Source organism: Brachyhypopomus gauderio, chromosome 3 (genome assembly GCF_052324685.1).
Source record: "Brachyhypopomus gauderio isolate BG-103 chromosome 3, BGAUD_0.2, whole genome shotgun sequence".
NCBI classification, from domain to species: domain Eukaryota; kingdom Metazoa; phylum Chordata; class Actinopteri; order Gymnotiformes; family Hypopomidae; genus Brachyhypopomus; species Brachyhypopomus gauderio.
The window spans coordinates 4,339,361-4,362,711 of NC_135213.1; the positions used below are offsets into that span (position 1 = coordinate 4,339,361).

The 23,351-nt window shown below is 47.7% G+C and overlaps 1 protein-coding gene across 5 annotated transcripts in view; it reads right to left on the reverse strand.

The window, feature by feature from the left end:
* Positions 1 to 23,351, reverse strand: part of trpm3 (transient receptor potential cation channel, subfamily M, member 3) — a 139,938-nt gene that overhangs the window by 108,220 nt on the left and 8,367 nt on the right. The window lies entirely within an intron of this gene.

The following is a 23,351-nucleotide window of genomic DNA, read 5'->3' on the forward strand; positions in this document are numbered from 1 at the left end:
GGAGGGGGAGCGAGAGAGGGAGAGAGAGAGAGAGGGAGAGAAACAGGAGAGCAGGCGTAATGTAGAGCAGCGCGGCACTGTCTCCTGGAACCGCATGCGAGAAAGACGGAGAGAGAAACGGGAGGGAAAAGAAGTGGAGAGAGAGAGAGAGAGAGAGAGAGAGTGCGCACAAGAGACGGCACAGAGTCAGAGAGAGCGCGAGAAGAGAACAGCAAGAGATTATAAGGCAGAAAGGAGGGAGGAGAGACGAATTGAGAGTTCATCGTGGAGGAGAGCAGGACAAGAAAAGTGTCAGGACGAGCGGAAACAAGCAGCCGCGTCTCTCTCTGCCGTCCGCACTCCCGTCTAAAGGCACGCGCTTTTAAAAAACCACTAGTGGAGAAGTGCGGTGTGTTGTCTCGTCCTCTCTGTCTCCGCCGGGTCTCCGAGGTCACGGGAAAAGACGTGAGAAGAGGTCGCACACACACACACACCTTGTGCCGGCATCCTTCACAGGTGCCTTTGACATATTCCTCTCTCTGATCTTCCGTTACCCCTCCCCCCCTCTCTTTTGTACTTATCCTTTTCTTGTTGTTCACCAAAGCCCCCTCCTCTCCCGCTAACTTGCTCCGCCCCCTCCTGCGGTCTCGGTGCCCTCTCCAAACATATGCCGCATTGAAGCTGTCCAGGAGAAAGGGCCGTCCAGAGAAAAGCACACGCCCACACCTGCTCCGTGTTCCCTGGCCGGGACCGCCCATGCTAACAGATTGGGTAGCTCTCTAGCCAACGGCAGCCCTCAGGAGTGAGGTGATCAGGTTTGGGGAACGAAAGAAACTCATTCACATGAAAAACAGAGAAAAAAGAACACAGAAGCATGATGACAAGGTAAAGAAAAATACCCTCAAAAGGAAAGTGTGTGAAGGGGAGGTGAGGAAGAAAGAGAGGATCACTGTGTGAGATTGGAGTGTGTAGGGTGAGTGTGTAGGGTTAGTGTGTAGGGTTAGTGTGTAGGGTTAGTGTGAAAGTTTGTAGGGTCAATGTGAGATTGGAGTGTGTAGGGTGAGTGTGAGAGTTTGTAGGGTGAGTGTGTAGGGTGAGTGTGAGAGTTTGTAGGGTCAGTGTGAGATTGGAGTGTGTAGGGTGAGTGTGAGAGTGTGTAGGGTGAGTGTGAGATTGGAGTGTGTAGGGTGAGTGTGTAGGGTGAGTGTGAGATTGGAGTGTGTAGGGTGAGTGTGAGATTGGAGTGTGTAGGGTGAGTGTGAGATTGGAGTGTGTAGGGTGAGTGTGTAGGGTCAGTGTGAGATTGGAGTGTGTAGGGTGAGTGTGAGATTGGAGTGTGTAGGGTGAGTGTGAGATTGGAGTGTGTAGGGTAAGTGTGAGAGTTTGTAGGGTGAGTGTGTAGGGTGAGTGTGAGAGTTTGTAGGGTCAGTGTGAGATTGGAGTGTGTAGGGTGAGTGTGAGATTGGAGTGTGTAGGGTGAGTGTGTAGGGTGAGTGTGAGAGTGTGTAGGGTGAGTGTGAGATTGGAGTGTGTAGGGTGAGTGTGTAGGGTGAGTGTGAGATTGGAGTGTGTAGGGTGAGTGTGAGAGTGTGTAGGGTCAGTGTGAGATTGGAGTGTGTAGGGTGAGTGTGAGATTGGAGTGTGTAGGGTGAGTGTGAGATTGGAGTGTGTAGGGTGAGTGTGTAGGGTGAGTGTGAGAGTGTGTAGGGTGAGTGTGAGATTGGAGTGTGTAGGGTGAGTGTGTAGGGTGAGTGTGAGAGTGTGTAGGGTCAGTGTGAGATTGGAGTGTGTAGGGTGAGTGTGTAGGGTGAGTGTGAGATTGGAGTGTGTAGGGTGAGTGTGAGATTGGAGTGTGTAGGGTGAGTGTGAGATTGGAGTGTGTAGGGTGAGTGTGAGAGTGTGTAGGGTGAGTGTGAGATTGGAGTGTGTAGGGTGAGTGTGTAGGGTGAGTGTGAGAGTGTGTAGGGTCAGTGTGAGATTGGAGTGTGTAGGGTGAGTGTGTAGGGTGAGTGTGAGATTGGAGTGTGTAGGGTGAGTGTGAGATTGGAGTGTGTAGGGTGAGTGTGTAGGGTGAGTGTGAGAGTGTGTAGGGTCAGTGTGAGATTGGAGTGTGTAGGGTGAGTGTGTAGGGTGAGTGTGAGATTGGAGTGTGTAGGGTGAGTGTGAGATTGGAGTGTGTAGGGTGAGTGTGAGATTGGAGTGTGTAGGGTGAGTGTGAGAGCTGTTACATTACAGCCTGTGTGTTGACCGCCACAGTGAGCCACATATCACCACATAACACCAGCAGGCGTCCTGAGGGACGGGTGATCATGGTGGGCGGGGTCTTCAGAGACAGTGGGCGGGGCTCTCACCTTGCAGTCCGCCTCCCTTTGTGATGCTAATGTGAAGTATCTCATCATTACAGTTAATCCTCTGGTAGTACTGAAAGTGTGCAGAGGATTATGCCAGAGGTGGACTGAAATAAGAGAGAGACTCACATAGACTAAAAGGGCAAGAAAGAGAGGAGGGAGAAAAGGAGAAAGGCAATTAACCAGAGAGATAAAAACTAGATGGATGGATGGATGGAGATACAGCATATAAGGTGTAATGTAGAGTGAGGGTTACAGTATCTTGCTGTGACTGGGTTTAGTTCCAACAGATTGCATCGTAAAGGCCACACACACACACACACACACACACACACACACACACACACACACACACACACACACACACACACACACACACACACACACACAGCCATAAACAGTAACCATTACAGGATCCTTCCTTATACTCTTCTTCCTCGACAGCTGCCCGTCTGAAAGGGAGGAAAGGTTGCTATGGCAACATGTGTTTACGCAGCCTCCTTTTGGGGGGTGGGATTGGTTTAACTGAACAGGTATTGAGGAAGGAGACTGCCCTCCAATCAGATTTGATTTGGTACACAAACACACCCGTTGGACCCCTGGGCTAGATGAGTCACATGAGTTTGGAGGTTTGATATATTATAAAATGCTAACGTGAAATTCTGTTTTCAAGGTTATTACCAATACCAATAAAAGCTTCTACCATATTTTTATACCAGTAATGGGGGAACACAAAATGTTGTTGAACTCAATATCCTCTCGCGTGTACAACTCCCATCCACAGAGGGTTCAGTGAACACCTGAGGCCCCACCCACCACGTCTCTGCACCTCCCTGAGGCCCCACCCACCACATCTCTGCCCCTCCCTGAGGCTCCACCCACCATGTCTTTGCACCTCCCTGAGGCTCCACCCACCACATCTCTGCACCTCCCTGAGGCTCCACCCACCACATCTCTGCCCCTCCCTGAGGCTCCACCCACCATGTCTTTGCACCTCCCTGAGGCTCCACCCACTTCTTTGCCCCTCCCTGAGGCTCCACCCACCATGTCTTTGCACCTCCCTGAGGCTCCACCCACTTCTTTGCACCTCCCTGAGGCTCCACCCACTTCTTTGCCCCTCCCTGAGGCTCCACCCACCACATCTCTGCACCTCCCTGAGGCTCCACCCACCACATCTCTGCCCCTCCCTGAGGCTCCACCCACCATGTCTTTGCACCTCCCTGAGGCTCCACCCACCATGTCTTTGCACCTCCCTGAGGCTCCACCCACCATGTCTTTGCACCTCCCTGAGGCTCCACCCACTTCTTTGCACCTCCCTGAAGCTCCACCCACTTCTTTGCACCTCCCTGAAGCTCCACCCACTTATTTGCATCTCCTTGAGGCTCCACCCACCACGTATCTGCGAACCGTTGTTCACGCTGTAGCAAATGGCAGCCCAGTGCACTCAGAACCCCCCAACGTCCCAGTTCAATCTCCTCTCGCCTGACCCAAATGAGGCACATCCGTCCGCACGAGCAGCACTTCCTAACGGTTCGTTGACCCGCGGTCCCGCATCCTAGCCTCAGGTGATCAGGAGTCGATCGGGAATCAATCGGGGAGCGTGGCGGAGTCTTGACTGAAGGCCGGGGGCGCTGGAGCGGGTGGAGGAGTTCCCCTCTTAGGGGGTTAACGCCTGATCCGGGGGGGGGGGGGCTTTCCTGACAGCTACTGGCACAACACTGCATGCAAGAGGATGAAGGGCCTGCTCACTATTCATTTATTCACAGCCTTCACACACACACACACACACACACACACACACACACACACACACTACATGCTTATACATTCCTCATTCGTGTGGCTAAGGTAGTTTCCAGTCTGGAGCCGTTTGCCGTTTGCTCTCTCACGATCATCGCCGCTACCCACACACGTACGACAGGGCGACGGAGATTCGGCCCGCACGCGACTCTTGTGAACTCATGAACTGTGCTTTGTTCCAGAGAACGAACCAAAACAACGGGATTGTGTTGCATCGGGGAGTGTGTGTGTTTATGAGTCCTAGTGTGTGTGTGAACACTGTGTGTGTGTGTGTGTGTGTGTGTGTGTGAACACTGTGTGTGTGTGTGTGTGTGTGTGTGCGCGCGCGCTTGTACGCTATGATTGAATCGTAGACTCCGTAATGCCTTTTATATGTCCTTGGGCTGGCCATGGCGAAAGACTTCCTCACACAGCACCCAGCCCGACTACTCACTCTCGCGGGTCAATACCAGCGTATTGATCCGTAATTGCCTCTTTGTTTCTCTCCCAGTGCTTCCTGCGACAGGGAACGATGAAGTCGGCAAATTGAATCCACGGTGGAAAGGCCACATAAACATACAGCACAGCCTGAATATGCGTGGGGCCCCCGGTGGGCGTCGCCATTTGAAATGGGGCAGACATCTTTTGGACTGTTCAGACATCTTTTGAACTGTTTGGATCAGTTCAGTAGCTACAGAATGTCAGCGTACCGGTGCAATAAACCAGCAGCCTGTTTACTCGCTCATCCAGTCCAAAGCCGTTACGCTGTTACAGGACGTAAAGCACACGTGATTGGTTACACGTTCTACGCTCAAGCTAACTCTAAACATTTAGTGAACTTCTAGAAGATTCCTTCCCCAAATTCCTCCGGGCCGTTTCTGCCCGTATAGAGGATGTAGACACCTGCGAACCAAAGTCTGTCCACCCCTCAAGTGCGAAGGGATTCAGTCCCACTGCCCTGGTCAGTCAGGGATGAAGCCGTATAAAAGCTTGATGGGGCTGAACGAATGCGGTGCGACGTCTGCTGGAGTAACGACCTCCGGAGCTGCCCCACCTCTTACGCTTCAGAGAAGACGAAATCCACAATCACTGTCCCGATGCTCCACGGCGGACTGGTCCGGTTCAGTAACATTGCAATGCAATCAGCTGGTGGATTTTTCTGATTTCGTTTTGGAACCATGTCTCTATTATGCTCTGGGGGAAAAAAAAGAAATTGTGGGTAAATACCTTCTCTTTTGTGTTTGATTCCATTTTGATTACAGTTTGGTGATGGTGCCACTGGCTCAACCCCCTTCCATCTCATTATTCAACAACTCCCAGTCATAGAGGGTGTGGTGAGCACCTGAGGCTCCACCCACCACGTCTTTTCACCTCCCTGATGCTCCTCCCACCACGTCTGTGCGAACCGTTGTTCACGCTGTAACAAAGGGCAGCCCAGCGCACTCAGAACCTCCCTAGCTGCCACGCCGACGTCCGTGATTGGCTGCTGTTGTGCTGATTGACAGATCGGGGCAAGGCTCCTCCCACACAGAGATCGTCAGGGATCGAGGCAGCAAGGTGCTGATGATTGGACGAATGCTTTTCTGTCGAACCACTCCGGGGCTTCCGTTCCCTCTTTTATACCCAATTAGGCGACATGCCTCCTGTGAAGCTGTTGGGACGGTTACCAAGACGCGCAGTGCGCTCGATCGGCTGACGTTACACGCCACGTGAGTCTTTCCAGCAGCTGCAGCCGCACCGGCAGGGACACGTCTCCACGTGAGGGGGCCGTCGTTGAGGAGTTCCTGAGCGCGCTCATTATGGGGGAAGATCCGCTGTCACGGAGACGAGCGCGCTTCCCCGGCGGGTCGCGGGGAACCGCAAAAACCCGGAGCCCAGCTGTCGGAGTTGCTGACGCCTCCCCCACCCTCGCTCAACTGTGGGGAACGTGTGTGTGTGTGTGTGTGTGTGTGTTCAGGGAAACTCAGCGTGCACGTGTTAGCTTAGAGCGCCCACCCCGCGACTATCCGCGCTCCGCTAACACACTTCTGCTTAGGCCCGTCGCCCGCCTGACTAAGAAAAGAAAAGTTTGGGTCTGTTCTTGCGCCTGGAGGACGGGTCAAGCTGCTCCGGGCGAAGCAGCCGCCATTCGCAGACGCTTCCAGATGGCAGCGGCGTGAAGAAACGGCGGGGAAGACGAAGTTCGCCTCAGACGCAACTCATTTGCTTTTCTCCTGCTGAGGGCCGCCTCTCACTCACAATTCCAGAGGACTGCGTGATGCAGTCAGTCCGCCGCTGGTTCCGGGACTGCTCGTCCAGATGTAGGGGAACCCGACAGCTCCCTCTGCGCGTCCGAACCTGTCGGGGGGCGACCCCGGGGGCTCGCGCCGCGGCCCACACGGCTCAGGGAATGCACTTATGGTGTCAGCCCTCGCCGCTGATGGTGTCGTACGGTATAATGCCGACCCGGAGGGAACGCGGGAGGGAATCAGGACTGCGGGTGTCAGCGAGAGGCGAGCAGGACTCGGTTATTTGCGGCACACGTGGAGGTGAGACTGTGGGAAATAATTGGCTGCCTGTCACGTTACTGACAGCTGAACTGTGCTGCCGAGGAAGATGATGCTTCCCTCTTCCTCCTGGAGGGGGAAGCTGGTACTTCTTTTATGTAAATGAATATCTGCGTTTATGAAAGGCACTGTGGAGCAGATGTGTTATAAGTTTCACTCCTATTTTTTTTATATTTTAACCGTTCCCTTTTCTTTCTTTTCTTTTTTATTCCCACCATACTAAATAGTGAAATCACTTTCTTGCTCCAGTCGCCGTTTTGACGGCGTCTCCATTCTCTGTCCCTTCTTCTGCTGAATATACTCTCAGCGTGTCTTCTTTTGTCCACATCATATCTCCTCCTGTCCATCCTCTCTTGGAGGTTAAACCAACCATCTCTGGTGTGTTGCCTTCTGTTCAACACTAGATGGCAATCAACTAAAGCAAATCTTGTCCACACACATATGCACACACACACACACACACACACACACACACACACACACACACACACACACACACACACACACACACACACACACCTCAGACACCTGTTCTGAATACCAAATGCTGTCAAACAACAGACATTTCAAAATCCCTGAATCTTTCAGTCATGACCACAGAATACTAAATCCTCATCACTAGTTACCAAGATGATGGGGAAATCAATGCATATTATATTCATATGATAAACAAATGAAAGATTTTTAAAAATCAAAGATAAAATCGCTCAATAATAAAGAGCCAACCAGTGAGCAGAACACCTCAGGACCTTTGGTCGGGCCCCTGCACCAGAGCCAGAGAGAAGAACCAGCATGCAGGTCTCCTGCTCGTCCAGCGGGGGCACTGTGAGCACAAGATGTAGGGGGAGGGTGTGTGTGTGTGTAGGGGGAATAGGGGGGGGGGTGTATGTGTAGGGGGAGTAGGGGGGGAGTGTATGTGTAGGGGAGGGTGTGTGTGTGTGTGTGTGTGTGTGTGTGTGTGTGTGTGTGTGTGTGTGTAGGGGGAGTAGGGGGGGAGTGTATGTGTAGGGGAGGGTGTGTGTGTGTGTGTGTGTGTGTGTGTGTGTGTGTGTGTGTGTGTGTGTGTGTGTGTGTGTGTGTGTGTAGGGGGAATAGGGGGGGGGTGTATGTGTAGGGGAGGGTGTGTGTGTGTGTGTGTGTGTGTGTGTGTGTGTGTGTGTGTAGGGGGAGTAGGGGGGTGTATGTGTAGGGGAGGGTGTGTGTGTAGGGGAGTAGGGGGTGTATGTGTAGGGGAGGGTGTGTGTGTGTGTGTGTGTGTGTGTGTGTGTGTGTGTGTGTAGGGGGAGTAGGGGGGTGTATGTGTAGGGGAGGGTGTGTGTGTAGGGGAGTAGGGGGTGTATGTGTAGGGGAGGGTGTGTGTGTGTGTGTGTGTGTGTGTGTGTGTGTGTGTGTGTAGGGGAGTAGGGGGGTGTATGTGTAGTGGGAGTAGGGGGGGGAGTGAATGTGTAGGGGAGGGTGTGCACTACACGTAGGGGGAGTGTGTAACGCTACAAGCACTCTCCTGTTGAATGGCCATTAGTCTTAGAAGACTGAATCTGAAATTCAAACCAGCGCTTATAAACCAACACACGATTCCACAACCACAACTCTAATGCACGAGGTTGTACAATGAAGAGCTCTAAAATAGTTCTATGTGTCCCCCGACCTAGAATTAATGAAGCATCAAATGACATCTGGGAAATTTGATACCAATAGCTTTGCAGTATTATTGATCTTGCTCTGGAAAATTCCCAACTAACTATAGCACATAAGTGCAGCTTATTCAATAACAGAAGTTGATATTGAGTTTAGAGAGTTCATTAAAAAGTATTCGCACCACTGAACAGAGAGATTTCGTCGTCTCTCGTTTCGAGACTTCATGAGTGCACTGAATTATCACCACAATGTGTAGCAATTTAGTCTAATCGGAATGATCAAATTTACCTTTATACCTTCAGAAACGCATGCAAATGTTTAAAAAGAAAAGATTACGAGGGTCGTGTGTGAGGATGAAGCAAGCCTACAGAAACACGAAGGCTTAAGATGTTTTTGTTTTCCAAACGGTTTGCTCAGTACTGCGCAGAAAACCCCCAAAACAATCTCGCTAGCTTTTGAATATATTCGAGGCAGAAACGGGTGGGTCCAAAATAACAATGAGCAGAAAATGATTGTGGTTTGTGAAGAGAAATGAGGGTATAAAGGAAAGAGCGGGATAGGTGTGTTGTGAGTGGAAAAATTTGTTAGCGTTGATGCCATTAAAGCATCTGCTGGCGCACAAACAGTCCGCAGGTGTGAACGGCACCTGCACACCTGTAGTTCGGATCACAGGCGCTGGTTATATTTTTTGTTGGACCTCATGTATAATCACACTGAGATTATGACACTATTGTGTTTTTTTTCTTTATTCCGCAGTTTAAATGGTAATTTAACAACATGCCATGAGGCCCTGTGGTATAACGCAGTGGCTGTATACTGTACGCTGACTTTACACAGCGACTAAATAAATCTTCCAGTCAGTTATTCACATCCTTTAGCGCTGATGTTGCTATTATTAATGGAGCTGGTGTTCATAGCTGACGGACAGGTGATCATCTTGTCTGAGAGCAACAATCCTGACATGTATCTTCTCATCCTTTCATTGGGCTATAGTCTTTAGCTTTGGTGACGTTTTTAAACCAAATATCAAGATTTCATATTAATTTTTGCTTTGTAGTGTCGACATGGTTCTTAATAGCAGAAAAATGTCCCTGGCTTTCTATGTTATTAATTTTAAAATTTAATTTTTAAAAAAATTATAGAAATTAATTCTCAACTTGTGGTTGTGGAATTTGACAAAATACTGACTTCAATAAAAGATGCGAGGAATTTAAGATAGACAAATAAATAAAGAAAGAAATTACATGTGGTGCGTCATTCACTTTTCATGTTCTGAGGAAATGATCAGATTTCCCCCACCTTCCTGACTGAGGTTGTAAACCAGGGTCAAAGTTCAAGCAGCACATCATTGTACATATCATGTGCTAACATGTGGCTTTGATCATCATGCATGTCAGTGTGCTGCTTTGGGATCAGTTTTCCTCCCTAATTCTCTCACTCTGGCCTTTGTGAAGCAGGCTTAAGCACTGACTCAAGAACAGTCCTCCTGTTTGATATGTCCTACAACGCAGGCCCAGGACACCATTAGCATCCTTTTAGACCTTCACACTCTAAAAAAAACATATCTGAGGTCAGTGCATCACACAAAAGTTATAATAGAGTTACTCCAAGACTACTGACCTGGGGTCAGTTTTATCACTTTTCATATCCTGATGAATAAAGATACATTGTATGGGGTCTTGTCCTCTGTGGGCATTCGGAGGTACTGGAAGGTGGACAGTCCGACCCTGACAAGTGTGAACGTGTGAAACCAATTCCCACCTGCCCCCCGCCGTCGCCCCGGGAGAAACACCTAGAAAAAGAAATCAATTTCTTGCAGCTCATGGAGCGTTCCGGGCGAAGAAATGCCACATAGGGTATGAGGTCAGCGCCTTAGTCCACGCTGGCCTGCACCTGCGACATGGTACAGTAGGCGATCAGACCGGCCCTATCTATAGCATCAAATCAACTCCTAAGCTAGTCTCTTCACATGGACAACGTTTTGACTTACATTCAATCTGAAATGAAAAGCGTTCACTGAAAGGTGCCGTTTATTCACGGGGCGCTACCTGCATCCTTTACAGATCGTTTTACTGCATGAAAATGAAGTCCATGAAAATGAAGATGGGGATTATTTTATAACGATAGTTTGCAGGATCAGAATTCAGCGATTATATTTCCTGAGTTCTGAGATGGGTTATCTGAGCCAGCTGCTCCCCACCGGTGTTATCGAACCCATCAGCCGGTGCATACTGCCCTCTAGTGGTGTGAAGTGAAATATCCAAAATATATGCACAAAATGTGTGTGCGGCATTGAGCATCTGAGTGTACGACGAAGCACACACTCGTGTGAACATGTGTGTGGGTTTGTGGGACAATGTAGTGCATGTAGTGGAGACCCAGGGGGAGGAGCTGATCAGAGGGGAGGTGGAGAGTTGGACTCGTCCACACAGCGCTAGGCTGAATCTGGCCCTCTCTCTCAGAAAGACCCCCACACACGTGGCTCTGTGTGTGTGTGTGTGTGTGTGTGTGTGTGTGTGTGTGTGTGTGAGTGTGTGTGTGTGAGTGTGTGTGTGTGTGTGTGTGTGTGTGTGTGTGTGTGTGTGTGTGTGTGTGTGTGTGTGTGAGTGTGTGTGTGTGTGTGTGTGTGTGTGTGTGTGTGTGTGTGTGTGTGTGTGGGTGTGTGTGTGTGTGTGTGTGTGAGAGACACTCTATTTGTCTCAGTTGGCCTGTAGACTCCAGTCAGCTATAATCACGCAGCGTGCTCTCTGGTCTCCAGTGCCAGATGAATGAGTAAAGTCCACCTCATAGGGTCGTTGGTTCAGTCCTGCAGGGGTAACCTAGTCACTCAACTCTCTGTTGCCCCAGAACAGGGGCAGGTTTGCCATGATCCTACTCTAAACAGACAATGGGGTTGATGACATTAGTGAACAGCTCCAGAAAGTGAAGCATCAAAATGATGCTCAAAGCCAAAGGTTCAGTCTCACAAGAGAACTCAGACATTCATCATCCTGATATTGATCAGCTTATGATGAATCTATTTGATCCTATATGATCCTTTATTATTCTACAAAGCTAATAGCTCTCCAAGGCTCCAGGGGGCGCTAGAACGCAATCGTGAGCGCGATCTCCTCCTGCCTCTCCGAGTGGTGGAAAGTGCTTCAGTAACGTCCTCCTGAAGACGAGCTACAACATTGGATATATGCTGGTGTGTGTGTGTGTGTGTGTGTGTGTGTGTGTGTGTGTGTGTGTGTGTGTGTGTGTGTGTGTGTGTGTGTGTGTGTGTGTGTGTGTGTGTGTGTGTGAGAGATATTCAAATGGCTTTCACACAGATGACTTCAGACTCTGAGGTGGCAGCAGTGCTAACAGAGCTGAGCCTCCAGCCTCTCCAAGAGGGGGTGGTTGTTGACATGACGGTCACTAATGGTGACTGACACACACACATGCACACACACTCATTCACTCACACTGCCACACAGCATGTGTGTTAGTGAAAAAGAGGTCGCACCCAGTTGCTCTTTTCCTCATGTCTCACGGGAGGAACTCTTGGGTGTCAGAACCCAAAGTCCAGCCAACCATCGGCATCTCCCTTTTCACTGCAGTCTTTCACACAGTCTGTTGTACCTTTCTCTATTCTCCCACTCTCTACCCCCTCCATCCACCTCCTCCCACTCTCTACCTCCTCCATCTACCTCCTCCCACTCTCTACCCCCTCCATCTACCTCCTCCATCCACCTCCCCTCACTCTCTACCTCCTCCATCCACCTCCTCCCACTCTCTATCTCTACCTCCTCCCACTCTCTACCTCCTCCATCTACCTCCTCCCACTCTCTACCCCCTCCATCTACCTCCTCCATCCACCTCCCCTCACTCTCTACCTCCTCCATCCACCTCCTCCCACTCTCTATCTCTACCTCCTCCCACTCTCTACCTCCTCCATCTACCTCCTCCATCCACCTCCTCTCACTCTCTACCTCCTCCATCCACCTCCTCCCACTCTCTACCCCCTCCATCTACCTCCTCCATCCACCTCCTCCATCTACCTCCTCCCACTCTTTACCTCCTCCATCCACCTCCTCTCACTCTCTACCTCCTCCATCTACCTCCTCCCACTCTTTACCTCCTCCATCCACCTCCTCTCACTCTCTACCTCCTCCATCCACCTCCTCCCTCTCTTTACCTCCTCCATCTACCTCCTCCCACTCTCTACCTCCTCCATCTACCTCCTCCCACTCTCTACCTCCTCCATCCACCTCCTCCCTCTCTTTACCTCCTCCATCTACCTCCTCCCACTCTTTACCTCCTCCATCTACCTCCTCCCACTCTCTACCTCCTCCATCTACCTCCTCCCACTCTCTACCTCCTCTCTCTACCTCCTCCATCCACCTCCTCCCACTCTCTACCTCCTCCATCTACCTCCTCCCACTCTCTACCTCCTCCCACTCTCTACCTCCTCTCTCCATCTCCTCATCCACCTCCTCCCTCTCTTTACCTCCTCTATCCACCTCCTCCCACTCTCTACCTCCTCCTTATCTCTTAACACTCTCTACCTCACCTCAACATCTACCTCATCACACACACTATAGTGCTGCCCACTGCTCTGGGCACGTGTGCACCACAGACCCCTAGTGATCACTAGTGTGTGTGTTTGTGTCTTCTTACTGCACAGATGGGTGAATGCGGACAAATTGCGACTGGGGTGAAAAGAAGTAACAATATGGCATATAGCTTATCCCTCATCTGTACTCTCTGTGTCTCTTGCGTCTCCTCCTCTCCCAGCTCATGTCCTCCTCTCTTCTCTCTCATGTCCTCCTCTCTCTTCTCTCTCATGTCCTCCTCTCTCTTCTCTCTCATGTCCTCCTCTCTTCTCTCTCATGTCCTATTCTCTCTTCTCTCTCATGTCCTCCTCTCTTCTCTCTCATGTCCTCCTCTCTCTTCTCTCTCATGTCCTCATCTCTCTTCTCTCTCATGTCCTCCTCTCTTCTCTCTCATGTCCTCCTCTCTTTTCTCTCTCATGTCCTCTCCTCTCTTCTCTCTCATGTCCTCCTCTCTCTTCTTTCTTATGTCCTCCTCTCTCTTCTCTCTCATGTCCTCATCTCTTCTCCCTCATGTCCTCCTCTCTCTTCTCTCTCATGTCCTCCTCTCTCTTCTCTCTCATGTCCTCCTCTCTCTTCTCTCTCATGTCCTCATCTCTTCTCCCTCATGTCCTCCTCTCTCTTCTCTCTCATGTCCTCCTCTCTCTTCTCTCTCATGTCCTCCTCTCTTCTCTCTCATGTCCTCCTCTCTTTTCTCTCTCATGTCCTCTCCTCTCTTCTCTCTCATGTCCTCTCCTCTCTTCTCTCATGTCCTCCTCTCTCTTCTCTCTCATGTCCTCCTCTCTTCTCTCTCATGTCCTCCTCTCTTCTCTCTCATGTCCTATTCTCTCTTCTCTCTCATGTCCTCCTCTCTTCTCTCCCATGTCCTCCTCTCTCTTCTCTCTCATGTCCTCCTCTCTTCTCTCTCATGTCCTCCTCTCTCTTCTCTCATGTACTCCTCTCTCTTCTCTCTCATGTCCTCCTCTCTTCTCTCTCATGTCCTCCTCTCTCTTCTCTCTCATGTCCTCATCTCTTCTCCCTCATGTCCTCCTCTCTCTTCTCTCTCATGTCCTCCTCTCTCTTCTCTCATGTCCTCATCTCTTCTCCCTCATGTCCTCCTCTCTCTTCTCTCTCATGTCCTCCTCTCTCTTCTCTCTCATGTCCTCCTCTCTTCTCTCTCATGTCCTCCTCTCTCTTCTCTCTCATGTCCTCCTCTCTTCTCTCTCATGTCCTCATCTCTTCTCCCTCATGTCCTCCTCTCTCTTCTCTCTCATGTCCTCCTCTCTCTTTTCTCTCATGTCCTCCTCTCTTCTCTCTCATGTCCTCTCCTCTCTTCTCTCATGTCCTCCTCTCTTCTCTCTCATGTCCTCTCCTCTCTTCTCTCTCATGTCCTCCTCTCTCTTCTCTCTCATGTCCTCCTCTCTTCTCTCTCATGTCCTCTCCTCTCTTCTCTCATGTCCTCCTCTCTTCTCTCTCATGTCCTCTCCTCTCTTCTCTCATGTCCTCCTCTCTCTTCTCTCTCATGTCCTCCTCTCTCTTCTCTCTCATGTCCTCCTCTCTCTTCTCTCTCATGTCCTCCTCTCTTCTCTCTCATGTCCTCCTCTCTCTTCTCTCTCATGTCCTCCTCTCTCTTCTCTCTCATGTCCTCCTCTCTCTTCTCTCTCATGTCCTCCTCTCTTCTCTCTCATGTCCTCTCCTCTCTTCTCTCATGTCCTCCTCTCTCTTCTCTCTCATGTCCTCCTCTCTTCTCTCTCATGTCCTCCTCTCTCTTCTCTCTCATGTCCTCCTCTCTCTTCTCTCATGTCCTCCTCTCTTCTCTCTCATGTCCTCCTCTCTCTTCTCTCTCATGTCCTCCTCTCTTCTCTCTCATGTCCTCTCCTCTCTTCTCTCATGTCCTCCTCTCTCTTCTCTCTCATGTCCTCCTCTCTTCTCTCTCATGTCCTCTCCTCTCTTCTCTCTCATGTCCTATTCTCTCTCTTCTCTCATGTACTCCTCTCTCTTCTCTCTCATGTCCTCCTCTCTCTTCTCTCTCATGTCCTCTCCTCTCTTCTCTCTCATGTCCTCCTCTCTCTTCTCTCTCATGTCCTCCTCTCTTCTCTCTCATGTCCTATTCTCTCTTCTCTCTCATGTCCTCCTCTCTTCTCTCTCATGTCCTCCTCTCTTCTCTCTCATGTCCTCTCCTCTCTTCTCTCATGTCCTCCTCTCTTCTCTCTCATGTCCTCTCCTCTCTTCTCTCTCATGTCCTCCTCTCTCTTCTCTCATGTACTCCTCTCTCTTCTTTCTCATGTCCTCCTCTCTCTTCTCTCTCATGTCCTCCTCTCTCTTCTCTCTCATGTCCTCCTCTCTTCTCTCTCATGTCCTCCTCTCTCTTCTCTCATGTCCTCCTCTCTTTTCTCTCATGTCCTCTCCTCTCTTCTCTCATGTCCTCCTCTCTCTTCTCTTTCATGTCCTCCTCTCTCTTCTCTCTCATGTCCTCTCCTCTCTTCTCTCATGTCCTCCTCTCTCTTCTCTGTCATGTCCTCCTCTCTCATGTCCTCCTCTCTTCTCTCTCATGTCCTCCTCTCTCTTCTCTCTCATGTCCTCCTCTCTCTTCTCTCTCATGTCCTCCTCTCTTCTCTCTCATGTCCTCCTCTCTCTTCTCTCATGTCCTCCTCTCTCTTCTCTTTCATGTCCTCCTCTCTCTTCTCTCTCATGTCCTCTCCTCTCTCTTCTCTCTCATGTCCTCTCCTCTGTGTAATGCCAACACACTCTGACTTTTATTTTTCACCACCTGTTGAGCTCAACATTCTCAATCCTGCAGGTTTTCCGGGGGAATAAACACACGCTTTGCAAGATTCAGCATAAACAAGTTTATATTCTTCTGGGTATTTGTCCCTAAACAAATCTGTCACAAATCTACATGTTTTACTGTCTGTTCTTGCTCTCTCCATTAAAGTGCATATTGAAAAAAGACAAACAAATTAAGATTTCACACACTATCTTCAAGGTTTTCACTATCAATAGAAGTAACACCTAGTGTTAAAAAAGGGTTTACTCAAGCAAATGTTCCCAACATGCCTGTCTAAGTGACCCTAAAGGTCATCGTCTGGCATTATGGGATCATTTCAGGCCATTTTAATCATGTCACACGTAAGAGAGATGTGCTGTAGTGAAGGTGGCCCAGCTGCCCCAGTGTCGTCTCCTACTCTCTCCTGTCCCTCCCAGAGCACTTCTGAGAAAAGAACCAACTTTATTCACGCTCTGCAACCCAGTTTATTAAAGTCCCAGGGCACCTGAGGCCAGCGCCAGGGGGAAGTCCGGTTTCAAGCGATGGCACCGACACACACACACACACACACACACACACACACACACACACACACACACACACACACACACACACACACACACACGATGTGAAGATGAAGTATGAAGACTGGCCAACATCTGCTCTGGATTTTACACTCACAGAGCCAATTAAAAATCTCTCTTCACATCCGACAACCGAATGAGAAACACTCGGAGAAAAAAAGAGCAGACAGGAGCCGATCTAATCAGGTTTTGTTGTGAGCAGAAGTGACACTGTCCTGGTGGCTGATTAAGAGTCTGTGTAATGCCTCTTAATCTTAAAGCCTGAGAAATCCAACACACTGGGTGTCTCACGACAAGGTCCCTCTCCTAACAACCCAAATCAACGCTCATCCAATCAGAGCGTCTCCAGACCGCACGCGACCAATCAGCGCGCAGCTTGCGGGGGCTCCGGGAACTCAACAGGCCCTGTCTCATTACCAGAGAACAAGAAATAAAATTGTCGTGGTGTTGTGCACAACATCCAGCATCTGGCTAAAAATGATCAAACGTGAGAAACACAACTTTAAGGTTCTGAAGACAGAACGGAAGCCTGAAGAAGATAAAAACGAGAAAAGCAAGACGGGGAGACAGGACCGAAAAAAAGCTGAAGTAACAAAGAAAGAGGGGACAGAAAGAGGCAAAGACGAGAGAGAACAATGGCCGTCCCCTCGTCTCACGCAGGGCCGACCCCTCGTCTCACGCAGCTTCCGCCGGTGCTCTGTGCTCGTTTTTGTCTCGCGTGTCACTGGACGCTGCTTCAAAATGTGATCCCGGAGAGACACGGTGTCCTTCGCTTCACAGCAGCTGGGTGAAATCCAGAGAGGAAGTGCAGAACGGAACTGCACAGGCAAATGTGCAACGGACCTGGTGCATATTATCAACCCGCTGCATCTTTACATGAAAAACAGTCCCAACACTCTCAAGTTGCCCATAAACAGCAGAAAGAGTTTCGCTAAGCAAGAGAGGGAACGCTAACATACATCTGTACGATTATTATGAACCATTAACCACTAAACTCTCCCGCCTGACAAGATCAGATTTATATATTTGTACAAATGTGTCCATCACAATGAGCAAAGTTCTGTCTCTTCATAGGTAAGAAGGGGCTAATTCAATGTACTGACACTGCACTTTTAAAACATTTACATGCAATTATGAATAATTTGCAAATGGGTGAATCTAGGGGTGCTTGTTCCTGGCCTAATGTGCAACAGAATGGGCTGGCAGTGTTTTAATAAGATCCCCAAGACACCACTGAGCCATTTTTTCAAAGGTTTATTTTCCTCCGTCACATAATCACGGGACCTCCGTGATCATATGCAAATACCCCACACCGATGACTTTCACAGAGTGTGATCCTACTCATTAACGGCCAACCACTCCGGGCCCGTTTACTTTATGAATGAAAGGACGTGGAGTCGGATGACGTCAATGGATGTCGTCACCTGTACCCAAAGTTGTGCAGCGCACTGGGCGGAAGGTTCTAGTCTTTTTCCATGTTCTAGAGCCTCAGGTCTGTTCTTGAGTTCTAGACTAAGTGAATGAATACACACAGACAGCAAGCAGGATTACAATTAGACACAGGTGAAGTGGATAGACATAATATGGAGGGTAACCACATCTAAGTCTCCGGTGGTTGGCTTCATCTTTGAGAAGTCCAGAAGGTCTATAAGAAACAAAGGCTAGACCAGCAACACAAAGAACTGGCCACTTTACACCTGTCCAACTGCTCATTAACGCAAATGTCGAATCAGCCAATCACATGGCAGCAACTCAATGCATTTAGGCATGTAGACATGGCCAAGACGATCTGCTGCAGTTCAAACCGAGCATCAGAATGGGGAAGAAAGGTGATTTAAGTAGACATTCCAGGTTCAGAAAGTAAAACTCCTTCCCAGGATTTTAATCAAACTTGCTGGATTTTCTAATTAGTACAAGCCAGGTAAAATTAGTAGAATCAACACAATACAGGATGCCTGAGCAAAATCTTGGTGGAGACTTTTACTTTCTGAACATGGAATGTCCACCTCTGGATTTAAGTGATTTTGAACGTGGCATGGTTGTTGGTGCCCTACAGGCTTGTCTGAGTATTTCAGAAACTGCTGGTCTACTGGGATTTTCATGCACAATCATCTCTAGGGTTTACAGAGAATGGTCTGGAAAAAGAGAAAGTATCCAGTGAGCGGCAGTCCTGTGGGTGCAAATGCCTTGTTGATGCCAGAGGTCAGAAGAGACCAGACTGGTTCGAGCTGATAGAACGGCAACAGTGACAGAAATAACCGCTACAAACGAGGCATGCAGAAGAGCATCTCTGAATCTCTGAATGCACAACACGTCAAAACTGAGGCTACAATTCGCACAGCTCACTGAAATTGGAAAATAGAAGACAGGAAAAACATTGCCTGGTCTGATGAATCTCGATTTCTGCTGCAACATTTGGATGGGAGGGTCAGAATTTGGCGTCAACAACATGAAAGCATGTATCCATCCTGACTTGTATTAGTGGTTCTGGCTGGTGTTGGTGGTGCAATGGTGTGGGAGATATTTTCCTTGAACACTTTGGGCCCATTAGTACCAATTGAGCATTGTGTGAACGACACAGCCTACCTGAATGTTGTTGCTGGCCATGTCCACCCTTTATGATCACAGTGTACCCATCTTCTGATGGCTACTTCCAGTAGGATAACACGCCATGTCATAAAGCATGAATCATCTCAGACTGGTTTCTTGAACACGACAATGAGGTCACTGTACTCGAATGGCCTCCACAGTCACCAGATCTCAGTCCAATAGAGCACCTTTGGGATGTGGTGGAACGGGAGATTCACACCATGGATGTGCCGCTGACAAATCTGCAGCAACTGTGTGATGCTATCATGTCAATATGGACCAGACTCAGAAATGTTTCCAGTTCCTTGTTGAATCTATGCCACAAAGGATTAAGGAAGTTCCGAAGGCAAAAATTGGTCAAACCCGCTACTAGCAAGGTGTACCTAATAAAGTGGCCGGTGAGTGTATATATATATATATATATATATATATATATATATATATATATATATATATATATATATATATATATATACACACACACACACACACACACACACCAAACACTAAACTGACTAGTCTCCCTATAAACTGAAACAGAGCCCTTACTGACTGTGAGAGGTTGGCTGCCCCAGAGTTGTGACTGTAATGTACTGTATGTCCCAGAGGAGACGACATAATTGATCTATTGTCCTCCCTTCACTGCCATTAATCCACAGGTGGGCTTTTCCCCGTCACAGAGCTCCCACGCCACACCACTTTAACACTCTCCCTGCTATTACCTGTTTTAACTCTTCACATAATTGCCCAGCCCTTACTGCTCGGGTGAAAAACTGAAATGTTGTTGTGACCCAGGTCAGGAATTAACCCCCACCCAACCCCAGTAGGAACTTCATATCACTTTTCCAATGTATTTCTAGTTGCCAGGACAACCGCACAATTATCCACTTATAGGAAAAGCGGCCTAATGCAGTTTGTGAGAGTGACACAGGACTGGCATGCCACCCACATTGCCATGGACAAGCCAATCAACGACCCTCGAACTGCAGAGGCCTGATTGTGGAGGAGCAAACACAGTCGGAGGTGGGCCCTCTGTACACCTGAGGTGTACTGGGTCACCTGAACGGGCAGTGGGCAGAGTTAATGCAGCCAGACGTGTCCCAAACCCTTGTGTCTGAAGTAGCTGAGGTTTCCTAAAGAGGCTAAAGACTTAGTGTAGTTTAACAGTACAGTTTTATACATTATCATTGTGTTGGACAAAAGAAGTTGCTACATTCATACTACGCAGGTTCACAGGGACTGAGGGTTTGAGTCTCCAGTTGTTTCATTGTTGTTTTACCAAAGAGTTGCATGTGATGACAGACACCAATCATCTGGACACATTTCAAACAGCATCTACACATCTAAACGTTGCAGCATTCCAGAGCAGAAACAGATGGCACATTTCATAATTGATGATCGTTTGGGATCGCGTCATCGATTAACTACCGAATGAAAAACAGCGGTAATAATAATAATAATAATGAATAATAATGAGCGCATGCAAACATATTATGAACAATACATGTGTTTCTCCTTTATAACAAATCACCTACTATACATTGTTATTTACATTTATGTTTGCAGAAATAAGAAAACATTTATTGTACTATGGATTTATTATACTACAGATTTTGACAGTCATGGCACCATGACAGATGAGCTCAACTTTACATCCCTTACATTATAATGTTTTTTAGATAATGTAAACTAATTACATATTTTTTACCTTGCGAGCCATGAATGACTATGTACTGCAATTATTATTTGCACTATTTTCCCTCAGAATAACGTTATTACAGAAAGAAAGAGCAAATAAGTCTATGATTTGATTCATTGCCAAATATTTTCATATTATTAGTCCTCGCAGCCCTTCTGCAGTAATTTGGCTTCGTTTTTATTCTATGATTTGTTGTCATTTTCAAACCACTCATCTCAAGTTATTTTTCTTGAAATCAGGGTCTAAAAGACAAATTAACCTGCTCTAAGTGGACTCATTAACAATGGAATAACCTGCCAGCATATAAATCATTAGTCATTCCTACAGCGTAATTGACACAATCAAAGTGGCATCAGCCGGGTAGAACAGAGCCCTGACCTTACTTAATTAATGCAAATTTATACTAAGATGTCTGGAAATGTATGTAATTAGTTTAAAAAATATGCAAACTAACGTCAGTTATTCATGCTGGTTACTGATGTGACAGTGCGACGTAATGGCGTGTGACTTGAGTTACATTAGGTCAGACACATGCAATCTAATACTCATAAAAGGGTTTTATCCTTGAAGGGGAAACGGAATGTTTTGTGCAATTTCCCGGTGAGTTTTGGCGATTGTTTTAAATATATAAATATGTGTCACCATGAACAGGTGCAAATCCTATTGTCTGCTAATTGTTCTCAGACAAACAATCTAAGTAGTGATTTAACGAGCCGGGAGATTAAAACAGGTGTTTAAAGTGTGAGTGCACTGCACACACACACACACACACACACACACACACACACACACACACACACACACACACACACACACACACACACGATGAATCATTGCAAAATTCTGACTCAAGTGGAAGTTGGGTCGTGCCATATTGCTGGGCGCTGGGTTATCAGACGAGGCGTTTGTACGCTGCACAATGGCAGGACCGTAAGCTCATTAGACCTCCGTGAATCGTGGTCCCCGCGGAGGCCCCTGAGCTCCGGTACCTCCACAGTTGAGAGCATCTCTTCAATTCGCACCTGGTATTACAGCTGTAGCTGGGGACGCTGTTTGGTGATGGAGGCACCCAGGGTTAGACACCGCAGTGTAGAGACGGCTAAGCTCATTCCCACCATCCTGGTTAAATCTACACTGGCGACATATCCTCTGAGAACTTTACTGATGACAAATTGATGGATTTAGATTGGAGGAACAGGCCAGACATTATTAATGTATTTGATTCAAGTCAGTTTGATCAAACGATTCTTAGAGAGCAACCTAATTAATGAAACGCAGCCAAAAGACCCAGGTTGACTTGTTAATACTGCAAAGCACTGCAAGGTTTGTCTTTACCCATGTTGGCATTACGTAGCCAATATAGACTTTTTATAGTCTTAAAACGCAAACATGTCAGCATGCACACGGTTTGAGACCAAACCCACACAGCCCTCTATCTGAACAGCTCAAATTTCGATCCATTCACAGGGTTGCCAACTTTTGAAGATCGCTTGGAGTGAGATTTGAACCTGGAGGAGGTGGCTAACGTAAGTTGTCGGGGGGACACACACACACACACAAATTAAGTGTTATATTGCGATCTATCGATCGCCAGTGGTTGGCGCCAGAGCGAACTAGTAACTCATTGAATCATAGATGTGGATCAGAGGTATATAAGCTAGATTTTTTTTCGGCGTGAGAAATCGTGTGATAATGGTCAGATGCGTGTGTCTCACGCTCAATGCGTGAGAGTTGCAACCCTGATTCAATAATCAAATTTAAATGTGCTCCACGTTAACGTTACTGCTCACAACTGACTACGACTAGCATGCACACTCAACGCTTCCACTTTTGTTTTGTCAAACTTTGCTTTGTCAAGCCAGTTTAAATTTTCATTTAGATGTCGTAGGTTTGTTAGCTGGTTTTCTTATTTTAATTGTTTTCTTCTTTTAAGCCGTTTTCTTCTCTTTTAATGGTGTAGATACTCCTCCAATCGTCATCAACGCAGGCTGACAAATCACAGGGCTTCTACAACCCTTATTAGCATAATTTTAATACACAGCAGCTTTAGCTGGTACAGCGTTAGCTTGCTTTAGATTAGACTATGTAATCTTTCAATTCACAGACCCCAGTCACAGTTGGTAGATAAAGGTATTTAGGACAGAGTATTGGATTTTGAAACAGTCACAGCATCACAGTTTTGAACATCGTTCAAATTTTAAATGAGGGAGAAGCTCTACAATTTTATGATTATCTTTGTGTTAAAGGTGTTTTTAGGGAACCCCTAGTTGAATATCAGTGGTCATTTCATGAACTGAAACTGTCATGACTTGTTGCATAGACCTAGTAAAGATTTTCATACCCCCTAGTCGACTATGAACGGCATAGTCGAATGTACCATTCTAACTGCATGGGGGTGCCCAAGGATGCAGCTAAGCATTAAATGTCTTTGTTTTCGTTATATAGCCTTTTGTCAAATAAAATCATCCCAATTTCTGTTAATAAATATTTAAAAATGATGTTTGCGCATTAACAATAGGCATCTTCCTTACTACACATTAATAAATCACACTCTGCTGTTGCACAATCCAAACGAGCGTATAATGGCTACTAAAAAACTTCAAAAGTATTTTGAAAAACATAAAGATGAATCAAACAAAGTAAAGTGCAAGTTATGTCATCAACGTCTTTCATTTCGCACGACAACAACCAACATCACATACCATTTAAAACGCGTAAGGCGAAAAAAAACGTTTGTCGTTTCAGTCATGTCGTCTCGTCTCGTCGCGTCTCGGCAAGTAGGCCTATAAACATTTTTTGTTGTTGTTTGCTTTTAAACCCCGTTACTTGAACCTTTCCTTGTATTTTTTGCTGTTGTGTGGCAATTTTTAAA